Here is a 13,203-nt window from a genome sequence, read left to right on the forward strand (position 1 = left end):
TTTTGGCCACAAACCTTGAGCGGGGCTCGCGCAGCTGACGCGCGATCCTTGATGGCCGCCAGTCCGGAGCAGACCTCTGCTTTACAGCCTCTCTGGTTTCCAGACACCTGCTATGCATCAGAGAAACAGGTGCAGAGCCAGAGATATGGAGAAGCCTGCCAAAAAGGCGGAAGGGGGAACTATTCTCCAACTTTTCACAGCTGCGAGGCGGCCTCATCGGGCTCACTTTCTCCATATATGGAAGTCTTCTTCCCAGAGGATAGCAGGCTGGCGCTTGAAGGATGGTGTTCCAGTTCTTTAAGATGAGCAGCAGGCAATGGAGCTCAGGTGGCCTGGCTCATCACACAGCAGGGCACCAGTTGTCGAAGTGCACGAAATAAAGTAGTGGAACTATGTTCCCGACTGGCCTGCACCGCTCCCCACAAACCCCATCACCACCCTCCCCTCTCACGAAGAAAACAAACTCCAAAACACAATATCCTGCTGTTTAGTGGAATGAAGTGCAGTGCACCGTAAGTGCAAGTTTCAACTTCTTCCTACACTTTTATTTCAAAACAAAACCATTCTGGAACGGTTTCTTTTAAAAATAAAAGTATAGGAACAGTAAAACTTAATTAAAAGAAGTAGAGGATCACCGCTCCCGCCCACTTCGACCACTGCAGGGCACTCTTAACGCAACATAATCGAGTTATACAGTGATGTCATAATACCTTGTCCATTGTCCGGACTGTATTATACGGAGCACAAAGATACGCGCACTGTGTCATAACCGGTAGGTACTGCATTGACGCATCCAGTCCCTTACGTTCATTTCTCTCTAGGGTGACCAGACGTCCCGGTTTTGCCAGGACTGTCCCAGTTTGTGGTGCATTGTCCCCCTTTGCCAAGATTATGTTCCCATTGGCAACTGCAGTGGTCTAGGTTTTTGTGTATTCGGTCTTCATGGCGCAGGCAGGAATGCACAATCTCGCACACAAGAAATGCTGCATTTTACAACTTAAGATATTGTTAGTTTGTGAAAAATGAATTATAACGTGCTTATTTGAACAGTAACTCTTAAAGCTCCTCCTCCTCCAAACACTGCTGAAGTGTGCCTTTTTCAAGAGTTAGTCCTACTTTTATGTTTGTTGCTCTGTCCCATATTTTTACTTTTTGAATCTGGTCACCCTATTTCTCACTCACTTATCACCGAGACGTCTCCTGTAGTTCTCCTTTCAATCTGACTATTGCTTTTAGCAAGCTTTTCTCTTTGTTTTTAATTCAAGCATCATGCTTCAATTTTTCAGTTTTGTGAAACAAGCACTGATCCTAATGACAGAACGTCCACAGCAAGGCTGAGCGCCGAGAAGCCTACCCTGGGTGAAATGTGCGCGCTATATATATCCAAACACAATGGCGGAGCTGACATCGTGGCACTGCGCGTGAACTCGTTTTAATTGCTATCTGCCCTCAGCAGGCGACACTCTATGAAGGCTACGGTATGGTAAACGGCGGTCCACAATGTCCAGCTAAATGGGCGAGTGGGCTAACCCTGTTGCTGACTTTATGGTAGCTTAAGCTGAAAGCTTAAAGTTAGGTCGTCAAAGATGTCAGGCAATGCAGAAATCAGGAGGCATAACTGATCCACTATAAGAGGATGCCAGGGTCCATGCAGGAGTATTTATTTATTTATTTATTTATTCACATTTGTAGAGCACGTTAACCCTGGTGCTTTGAATGTGCTCCAAGCCTTCAGGCATCCAGGCACTAGTTACAGAGAAGGGGAGGGAAGTGTCAGGGAGCCCACGGAGGAGTCCCAAGTCAGTTGAACAGTCTGGTATATCTTTGAAAATAACAAATTCTCGCTCAGCCTAAAATAGAGAGCGGATGGATCCATCCACACGACCCCTTTGGTCCAGCGGGGGAAAGTGAAATCGGTTCCCCCAATGGGAAAGAGAATTGAGAGCTGACCTCAGGCAGGGGTTTGTGGAGACCAGTCATGGGGTCTCTCTTGTGTACTGCCAGAAAGTGGAGTGCCAAAGAGGGGTGGGCCGGGCTCCAGTCTTTCCAGCAGAGGGTGTGGAGGACTAGTGGGTTATGCAGGGTCAAGGTCCACAGGTGAAGCAAGCACATATGTTAATGTTCATGTTAAAGGTATTTGTACCGCGCACTGTCAAGAACGGAATTGGGACGCAGGCCCTCAGGTGGATCTGTAAAACAAGAAGGCAGGGTGGAGTTAGTCGGGTGAAGAGGGAGTAGGAAAGTGAGAAAGGTGATGCCCTGTTGGCAGCTTCAGTTTGGTTTTCATAGTGCCCTGATCTTATGATATGATATGACATTTATAACACGCCTATACACAAGTGTTTCAAAGCGTGGCAAGGCAAGGGAGGGGGAACATTGGGAAGACAGACAGCGATCTTACTAGGCCAGCTGTCATTCAGATTGCGCAAGTGCAAGGGAAGGGGAAAAAGAGAAGTGCCGCAGGGGGAAGTGCAGTACAAGGGATAATAAAATAATAACATAAAATAAATAAAGAACGGCCAGCTGGTGGCAGTGCAGGGTGAGTGCAGATATAAGTGCAGGTTTGGGGACTGTAGGGTTACAGAAAAACAGTCCCCAGGTGCAGGGGCTGCCAGGGAGGCAGCGCAAGCGTGCAACTGGCAGGGCTTGTGCCTGAGATCAGATGGGTGGCCAGGTAACCGATGCAGTCTTAGTATCAGCCAGGACTTCAGAGGAGAGAAAGCAAAGCAAAGAGGAAGGTTTTCAGGTGCTTTCGGAACCGAAGATGGTTCTCCTCAAGTTTCAGGGAGGCAGGGAGGCTGTTCCAGAGGGAGGCCCCAGCCGAAGAGAGAACTCTACCACCACTCGTTGCTTGGAGAAGCATCTGACCCTGAGGGAGTTGGAGGGCGGATGAGCGAAGAGCTCGAGAGGGAAGCTATTTAGGGAGAGAGAGTTGAAGGTATTGAGGCTCCAGGCCCCAGAAGGCCTTGTGGACGATACAGAGGGTTTTGAACTTAATCCTCGCAGCCACTGGGAGCCAGTGCAGAGATTTCAATCCTGGAGAGATACGATCCCTGGGCTTGTGGCCAAGGACAAGTCTCACAGTCCTGTTCTAGATGACTTGCAGTGGACGTAGAGTAGAAGCAGGCAGATTTAGAAAGAGGCTGTCGCAATAGTCCATCCCGGAGAGAACCAGAGCTCTGGAGACAGTGAACTTCTGGGGGAAGGAGAGGAAAGGAAGAATACCTCTGAGGAGATGCAGCTGGTAGTGTGACTTCTTAGAGACGTCAGAGATGTGAGGGGAAAAAGAGAGTGTGGAGTCGAATATGACCCCAGGTTTTTAGCCTTGCAGGTGGGAGCAGGAAGAGGGCCAAGAGAGGCTGGCCAGAGAGCTACAGGAAAGGAGGGAGTGGGTGTGCTGATGAGGAGCTTGGGTTTAAATATTGGATAGATGAGTTTCCTCGTGTGCTGTTGGTGCGACTAATGCGTGGTTTGTTTGTTGTGGTGTGGTGAAGTGCGTGTGGTTTGCTGTGTGAGAAGGCGGTTGTGTGGATTTTTGTGTGAGTGAAGTATGCACATCGAATCGTCTTCATGCTTTGGCCACTCACTGTCTGTTAGTAAATTCAGTATTTAGCAGCGGCGGTCTTACATTTGCACTGCTTATGCTGAATGCAATACCAGCGCATTGAGGGACGTTGACATGGATGGTCCCCTCTCTCCAATGTAATTTGAATAGATCATGTGCATATGTGTGCTAATAGCTGTTCGTGATGCAGGACGTAGCAATCATCGAGTGGGATAAAGAATTCAATTACCTCACTCTATATGCAAAATATAAATTCTATTTTATTGTCATCATAACTACATATAAGAAGACCAAAAAAACGTGGTTTACTCTGCTCGGTAAGTATGCAGTGCAACCCAAAAAGTGACTTGTGCAAGTTTCATGATTCTATCAACAATTAAAACAGTTCATACACATACAGGAAAAACAGCAATACATATAACAACTATAGGTGGGTTGAGTTTATTAATGTTACTTATTCGCAACAACCCTTACTAATCAAATTGCTAATAATACCACACGCCTTATAAATAGGAGTGTAAATAGTAAGTCCACTGCCAATTTATCACTCATTTTCTTAGCTGTGCTGATAATCAAAATAAGCCAGTCTCTTCCGCACTTGTTGTCAATATAACTCAATTGGACAACAAAATGTTTTGCTGTCCAGGAAGAGACGTGGCTCATTTCTGATAATCAGACCTGCGACAATGTGCCATTACGCTGATACTCAATCATGATAGTGCCATGTAATTCGGTCCTTATGATTTCTTTTTTTTTTTTATTGGAGTACTTCATCCCAGTTACTGAAGTTGGCCAGCTGGGATTTATCCTTATCCACCGCAAACAGTGAAGATGGTGTTAATAGGTCTGATACGTAACAATCATCATAGCTTTTCATTTTGTCAGCTGCCATGTTAACTAATCAGCATATTTTAAATTGCTTAACCATTGTAAGCCACTGTGGGATGTAGCATATGTTTTCTCTTCTCACAGGGAATCTTTACTAATCAAATTGCTAATACGCCCGCCTTATTAATAGGAGTGTAAATTGTAATCCAACATGTTTCATTCCTCATTCAATGTTCGGAATATCAGGAACTTCTTCAGGGGATTTATCAGCAGTTATCTTCTGGCACCACAAAGACAGTGGGACAGAATTAAATTTGATCACTAAACTATGATCCTCATTACAGGCCGACTTCTCATAACACTGAAATCCAAAATGGTGTGATTCCCTGTTGACTATGTTGCTACCTGCATCACAAAATACACAACAATCAGCAACACTTACTGACTGTTCATAATTTAGAAATAATTACAACAAATGACCATTAATATAGGTTTTGGACTATTCGTAAGCATTACCTCGACTAATTGTCAAATTAGAAACCGAGGTAGGCTGCAAAGAGTTAATTCTCTGTATCGTTCCCTAAGAAATATAAACCACATGCCTCCAGTTAGCTACCTCCATGTCCACGGTGCTTGTCAATGCTAGCATGTGTAATATTGGAACACAACACTATAGAGTGAGAAGCACTTACTTATCTGGATAATACTCAATTTTGGCGAGTGATGGGGATGTTCCTTCTCACATTCCCAATTTTTCTTATCCTTATGGATTTCCACAAGTTTAATTCGATATTTTCCTGCAACAACATGTATATATTTCTCATTGTTACTGAGCTCCTGTTTTCATAGGGCTCTTTATTACTTAATGCCCACTATTAGACAAATTACCGACTGCTTAGCTAGCAACCACTTACTTCATATCCAGCGGTTTCTCCCATGAATATCGATTGTTGTAAGCCCTTTTGCTAAACTCCAACTCCGTTCTGTCTGAAACCATACAAAGTAACGTGTCACACAGGTTGAAAAGAGAAAATGGCACTGCGTTACTCATGCAATATTAGCTTTTGAGTCACTGTTTCCACGCTAGGTTAACGGTGTCAAGTATGATACAAAGGAGTTATACTCCACTACGATATCCGTAGCCGCTACATTTACGCAATTTTCCCAAACAAGCTATATTGCTCTCACATAGATTTCAGTCCTCAAATCCTTAGCCACGTAGATCGCAACTCACTGCCATTTCGCCTTACCTTTTAGTACCGGCGAAGTATCAACAAATGATCTCTTCCGCGTCCCAACCTCGTCTAGTGAGCACTGCAACGGGACACAAGTCCTTCTTTTAGCTCACTGTTCCTCATGTGGGTATAGTCCTCTAAACCAATATGATCTACTCTGAATGGTGGCAGCCATCTTAACCAGATATTCATATATTATAATCTGATTACTGGTTTAACACATTGGAGGTCATTACGACCTTGGAAGTAGCCATGCCGCAATTTGCGGCATGGCTACCCCCATTCCGGGTTCTGGGTCCGGGTTCCTGGAATGGGGAAATACTGGGCCATTCTGACCTTGGAGGGTCCGGTATTTCCCCATTCCAGGAACCCATCCCCATTCGAGCCTCCATAGGGCTCAACGGGAATGGGGAGCATGCTAACAAAGGGCCCGTTAGTGTAAGAAAAAGGCGTGGGTTGAGACAGGAATGTTTCCTGCCTACAGTGTACCGTTGCAAAGAAGGGGATGGACAATGACCCTAAGGAAGGGAAAGCCACATGCCAATCACTGTAAGGAAATAGATCACCACCTTAGTGTGCAAATGAAAAAGAGTGTGACCATCACCACAATAAATGGTCTATGATTGTTTACCTGTTGTCGGACAGTAGTCCAAAGCAAGTGGATAGGCAAAGGAAAAGGATGGGGTGAGGTGCACCAGCAACTGCCTTTCAAACGTTGTCCTGAGGTCGCCGGGCCCACTAACGCATGGGGAGGGTGGGTCAATATAGCAAACCTGAGCAACGCTGAGTCAAAGGGCCTCATTCCGAGTTTGGCGGTAAGGTTTAACAGTCACCGGTAATGATGCCAGTGCCGGTAAACCCTTACCGCCCAATTCCAAGGTCCCTTTGCGGTCTGACCACACGTCGTTTGCGGGTCCCGCTAAGGTACCAGGGCGCTAATAATGGGCCCGCTATTTGCGGGCCCTTAATTAGCACCTTCCCCATTCCCATTGAGTCCCATGGGGGCTCAAATGGGAATGGGGAATGGTTTACTGAATGGGGACTTATCGGGTCCTCCAAGATCGGAATGACTCGGTAAGTCGCCATTCAGCCAGACCGGACCCGAGCCTGGTTTTGGAGGCAGCCATGTTGCTAATAGCACCATGGCTGCCTCCAAACTCGGAATGACCCCCAAAGTGTCCCAGACTGATATAGAGGAAAAATAATGATTACTGGTTTAACACATTGTATTGCCATAGAACCCTGCATTCGTACAGGAACCCTATACTATAATGGTCCAAACATGGCCATAACCATATAACATCTGCCAAATGGGCATTTCGCCTCTAAAACTAATCACCTGTCAGAAAATAGGCAGGGCGCATCTGAACGCATTAGGTGCCCGTCAATATTTTCGCTGAGCCATACCTCATGACTTTTGGTTAAAGAAATGAGACATAGTTCCAGTCTGGATAACTTGATTTTGTCTCGACTGGGGATGACTATCAGGCATATGGTCCATTTCAATTTGTCAAACTTATGATGCGCCACCCGGAGTGTCACACCACTGGAGCTGAGTACTGAATTCCTAGTGGAGCTTGTATGGTCAGTAATTCTTACCTTAATTGAAGTTCAGTTTTGCCAATATACATTTTATGGCAAGGACACCAAAGTTGCATAAATCACGCAACTAGTGTTGCAATTTGTGAAACAACCCCTCTGCAACAGCTTTTTAGTGGTGGAGTCCCAGGGCCTAATTTACAAAAGTGTTTTACAATGGCACAATTCTGTTCGGCGGGTCAGATAGCACAGCAAGCTGAGTGCTCGTTTCTAACATCACAACATAGCCTGCTGACACAGGTTTGAATCCCGGCCGGGCCAACTCAGACTTTTATCCTTCCGAGGTCAATAAATTGAGTACCACGCTGTGGGTAATAATATCAACTGTTAATACGGTGCTTTGATGCCCTTGGCTGAACTGGCTCTATATGCAAACTATTATTACTATTGAAAAATGCTTTGTAAATCAGACCCTCTGTCTCCAAAGAGGCCCTTGGTGCGCCTGTCATCAGATGACTGGTATTTTTGGTGCTTCCACATGTCAGTGTGTCCTGCAAAGGTGCCATGCAAGTGTTCACTAAAGTCGGGGGCAGAGTCTGATCCAGAGTCAAATTCCCTGTGTCCTGTGGTGGTATCTTCTACTGCTTCTCATCCAAAGATCAGACCAGGAAGTGGATAGCGCCCATTCTCTTGCAGCCTCAGAGGCCTTGTGTCTCCACATCCACCAGGGTTCTCTCCTAGGAGTTGGAGGCGCTCAGTTCCTCTTCCTCTAGTCTGTCTGCTTTTGTAGACGTCAGTATCGACAGTTCTAGTCCTTGGGAGTTGGTCTCTCTCAGTCCTGGGAAAAATGCCTTACAGTTGCTCAAAAGATCCTGCAGATCCTTGTCTGGGATTTGTCTGTGGCATTAACCACCTGCTCCAAGGGCTGGAATGGGTGGTAATGGTCCGGGGCCACGAATTAAAGGCACGAGTGAAAGCAAGGGCTTTTACCGAGGGCCATTGGCCGTTATCACCCTTTCCAGCCCTTGGAACGGGTGGTTAATGCCATTAGCACCCGTCCCAAGGGCTAGGACGGGACTAATTCAAAGTATTTTCATTCCGTGGACATTCGCCTCGCAATGTCCCGTTCACGAAAGGAAAAGACTGTTCAAAGATGGCCACCATGGAATCAGAAGGTGGGGGTCTGTACAGTGCTCCTCTTCCCTTTCCATGGCAGCCATATGGAGCAGAGTGGATGGAGCGGCAGCAGTTGTGTTGGTGGCATTCGCAGCGGGCGAAATGAGGTAAGTGGGGAGGGGAAGGGGAATGTAAAAAAAAGAAAAAAAGGAATGGAGCGTGGGGGGAAGATGCTGGGCAGGCGAACCGGCCATCAGGTGGTTTGCAACACAAGCTGGGATCACCAGTTTTAGGCCACTTTCCTAGCCACCTGATTGGTTAGTGGCTCCCCCAGCAGGGTGCTAATGCAAAATAGTAGAAAGTGAACGGGGATAAGCAGATTTTATGATGGCATGCGTCTGGTTAGCTAGTGTGTTGCTATCCTTTCCTTGCTAGCCAATTTAATATCATAGACCTCCAGGGGTGTACACATTCTCTTACTACAGGATAGTAAACACTAACTCAGTTGGTTTTAGGCTGAAAACTACTTAGAGACAACTTCCCCCTGATTTCATCCTACAGCCAGGTGACTAGCACATAGTTAAGGGCTTGCCTCTGACACCACCATCTGCAATTCGCCAGTTCGACTTCAGGCAGGACTGACTCTACCTTCATCCTTTCTAGGTCGCTACATTTAATAACATGGATTTGGTTCATGATAACAGCTTGATTGCAGCATGTGGAAGTGTGAGGAATCCGACATGAAGTGCTATATAAAAACCTGACATTATTATTGGTCTTATCATGATAATGGCGGGGTAGCCCCCTCCTAGTGAAGGGCTCTTCACCTACACCATTTCTAGGGGTGTGCTAACTCCCCCCCAAAAGAAGTGACCCGCAAAATTGTACAAGTCACTGGTTCAGATGTTCAGTGGCCTGTGAAATTTTTGGGGTCACTGTTTGGGTTGCACATCAGTACACCTATATCCCCACACTGCTCCCCATGGCCTCCATCACCCCTCCCCCACCACATCCCCAAGAATGCTTACACCTTTCTATAGCTTTTTTTCTAGAGCGCTTCAAATAGAAAAAAGTTGAACGTGGCCCAGTGCCCCAATGCAATGCAGAGGCCTGCAAGTCCCACGTAGTAAAATGATGCATATTAGTCTGCCATGTGGGGGGTGACCGGAGCCTGTAAATCGACTTTTTTTTCTCTTCCTTTTTTTCATGAATTATGAACTGTTAATCTTGTTATTTATTGAGTTTTATTCTTAGCTTGCTTTTCTGTGGAATGAATTTCGATATGTTAAAGGTTAAATTTAACTTCTGTTTGTTTAAACATATAACAATACATTGTTTTAAAAAATAAATCCTCATCAGGGCCCTAATGTTATTCTCCTGAGAAAATGGCACATTTCCTGGATTATCTCTGGATAAATTGTAAAATGATTTGGTACTTTACTCGCCCAAATTCAAGTGGTTCAAGTTTTGCCCAATTTAGTTTGCCCGTCCCTAATCAATTCCTATTAGGTACCTCAAAGGAGTGTCCAACTCCTGTTGTTACTAGACACCTCACCAGAGCTATGATCCTGATGATGGTTACCAGTCAGGTGGGTGACTCACAACACGCCTTCTTTTGATCGTCAAAGGAGAAAAGTACCACTCTATACATTGAATGTGGGCCTTGCATCGAATAAAAACCGTGGCAACACCTTTAGCGTTATAGGCATAGGGGCCAGAACCTTCTGAACAATCTTATTGTATCTTCTCAAGCTACCATTTCAGAAGGAGCTATCATTGCTACTGAAATGAGGAATTTGATGCAGTGTTATAGTTTGTGGGTGCTAAAGTCGGTGGACCAATGTGGCGGTAATGCAAACTCAACAAAGAGCTTGATGCATTTCTCACTTTTTTTATCCAAGCCGTAAACAGGGGGTCTCTTGACTTGGCTGATGATGATGCTCGGGGCCCGATTCTCGTGTGGGCGCAGCGAGCAAGCTAAACAGCACGCTTCACTGTGCCTTTTCCTGACGCCTAGATACCACGCTTATTCTGAAGTCCTGCGCGTCAGCGCAGCGCACGACACAGAACTGTCATTAACTGCCTGTAATCCGTCACATTTCCAAGTTTACGGGCAGTGTTAATGTTCTCGGCAGCATTTTCGTAAAATAGCATGAATTTTTCAATTTAACGAAAGTTCTGCCGAGAACACCCTCCTGGCACCCCCTACCATGCCAATCATTCTTTGGCATGCAAGTACCAAATCCACATCACACTTCCGATAGGCTAGAAAAGCATGCGCTTGAATGCAGGTGCTAAGAAAGAAATAAATGCTTCACATTGTTAATTGCAGGTCCTTCGTTAACAGTGAAGCCCAGGTATGGTTCCATATGTATCCTGTCCGGTCGGGCATGGCTCTATGTGTCATGCAGGTCGAGACAAAATTGGCCAAAAATCTAGGGAGCGGCATGCGATGAGGGAGTATGGTGGAATTCCACAGCAATCCTGGTGCCACTCCTCCACAATAACGAAACTGCAGTGAGCAGACCGCCACCAAAGGAGCTGCCGTATTTGTATGACCGTTTCACAATGCCGCTAACGTGGAGGAGTGGCACAAAAATACACACAGAAAATAACGCTTTCCCCAATTGGCAGTTGCCAAGTTGCTTTCCACCCAATCCTAGCAACGGGTGCACACTTTCGTAAAGTGGCGCTTATGTGTTCCCTCAAAAAAGACCGACAGCTTCAGAAGGTTTCATGTAATAAAGTTGCTGCAAAAATGACCGTTTAAAAAAGAATCACAGCAAAAAGGCTATGGTGTGGCCCCCGCAATCCATGTAATGGATGTGGGGAACCCCCCTGCAAGCCCCAGACCCATTATACTGCACAAAAATGTATCGGGTCACAGCAGAGCCTTTTTTGCTGTGATTCTTTGTAAAAACTGCAATTTTTCGGCAACCATATTACGGGATACCCTTCAAAATAGGTGTTGATTATGGAAAATGTCAGCTACCGTTGCGCTGACATTTTCGGTAATTAACCCCTTTTTGAGAATCACACCCTCAGTGGCAGGGACTGGCCTACATACAGACCAAGCACCTGAGTACAGGACCTGTGCCTATCTAGCAACAAGATCCTGGAGATCTTGGAGTACCCAAACCCTGATCCTGGTGCTAATGACACAAGAAGACTGCTGGTTCTAGCGGCACTCTTCCTCGACCCAGTGTAGGACTAGGAACCCTCCCGAACAGCCTCTAACCCATCCAGTATCACTCTATGCTGAGCAGTAGAGACCATCGTAGTCCATTGAATTTATGCCTATTATCGCTGGGGTCAACGATACAGGCCGCGGTGAAACATGAGAGCCAGACAAATCTTATCTACTCTGGGAATAATTCGTCTTAATCTAGTTTTCCAACTACATATGGCATGGAGTTTAGATCCTAGCTCTGTTCTAAATGCTAATAACATCAGTACTCTGGTCTACCCCAATCCCTCTCTGTATGACATGTCTTCACTGGGCATTGCACCTGTTTCAGGATAGGCATTTGCAAGAATCGGTTTTCTTCGTAATATGACAACCTTTCAGCGGGGCGATGGAGAAGCGCCTTGCCCACACTTTCTCTTAATTTAGAATTCATTACGCCTGTCTTTCCCTGAAAGATAAACCATTCTCTGCCCTTGACAGCTGTTCTGTTCCGGGGTCATTCTATCTGTCGGCTCATCTGTTATTTCTTCAGGGGGTTGGTGTTGGGGGAGGGGGGGCGCTGTTGGCTGTAACCTTAGCTCTATCAATTTCATTCATTTCTTCCAGCTTGTTCTCCGGGGGACGGAGTAGGCAGCGACACCAAATGCATTTAACTGTTTCCCAGCCAACCCTGAGGAACCCTGTGGTTGGAGAAACCACCATCTAGATGCACTTAGCCGGATAGGATGATTAAGTTACAGGTGAGAGGGCACGGCGGGTCAAACTTCTGAAATGCTATTGGCAAGGCATGCAAAAGCCTACAGACTGGAGCGGGTTCGGAACGTTCTGCTGAAAACGTGGGACCGGATAAGCCCATTCCATGTAGCGGTATGCGACATTTTCAGAGTGCAGCGCTACTGAGTCTTGTGAAACAGACTCAACACGTTCCATCCATTTTAGCTCCTAACCCGAACTCTGCGCTTTATTTCTTCCTTGTACTCAACAAGACACTGTACATTGTCTCCAATTGCCAGGGTGTACCGCCGGGTGCAATAAGTATTTGTTAAATAAATAGTATATGAGGTTTTATTTGTGTTGATCTGTCAGATGCTTAATCTAAGAAGCCCCGCCAACAAGCAAGGTGTCCCATCCTAACCGGATGTCGCGGCAGGCTTCAGTAGATGGCCAAGCTTGACTAGATTAGCCCTCGCCACTTAGGCCTCGTCTTCTCCCACTTCTTCCCGCACCCTTCTTGTATTTTTCCCCTAATTCAACTGTCTTTCATTTCTTTTTCCCCATTCCCTAACCCTTCTCCATTGAACCTCGCCAGCTTCCATCTTTTTAGTCCCTTTTTCCCCTTTCTCCTATTGGTTTAGGCCATATCCTCCCTCCTCCCTTCCATTATTACCCACCTTTTCCTTTTTCCGCCAGTTCCGTTAGCAATTCATCCTAGAAAATCACGTTTTTTTTTTCTTCATTTTTCGTCAGTTTCACCATAGGTTCCACTAAGAAGTGTGAAGGTTCAAATACGGAAACAGATGCAGCTGTCGGGTTCCCAGAATCCTGTTCGGGAAGCTGCCCGTGAACAAACACATACAGGGCCTAATTCACAGAAGCGTTTTATAATGGAAAAACCCATAGGAAAACGCTCTGTGAATCGGCACCTCAGAGTTGTTAGAAGAGCGGTTGAAAACTTTGACAGGGACTCCTCAGTACTGGGCCTGTGCAAAAGAAGGTAAGGGCGTGGCTTTGGG

The 13,203-nt window shown here is 46.0% G+C and overlaps 1 long non-coding RNA gene across 1 annotated transcript in view; it reads right to left on the reverse strand.

The window, feature by feature from the left end:
• The window catches only part of LOC138504517 (uncharacterized), a 510,474-nt gene that overhangs the window by 473,827 nt on the left and 23,444 nt on the right, over nt 1-13,203 (reverse strand). Inside the window, exons 2-3 of the long non-coding RNA XR_011279855.1 lie at nt 5,308-5,380; nt 5,086-5,190 (exon numbers count right to left, since the gene is read on the reverse strand). This is a non-coding gene — a long non-coding RNA (uncharacterized lncRNA). The remainder of the gene's footprint in view (nt 1-5,085; nt 5,191-5,307; nt 5,381-13,203) is intronic.

Source organism: Ambystoma mexicanum, chromosome 11 (assembly GCF_040938575.1).
Source record: "Ambystoma mexicanum isolate Mex_15411 chromosome 11, UKY_AmexF1_1, whole genome shotgun sequence".
Taxonomy (NCBI): Eukaryota; Metazoa; Chordata; class Amphibia; order Caudata; family Ambystomatidae; genus Ambystoma; species Ambystoma mexicanum.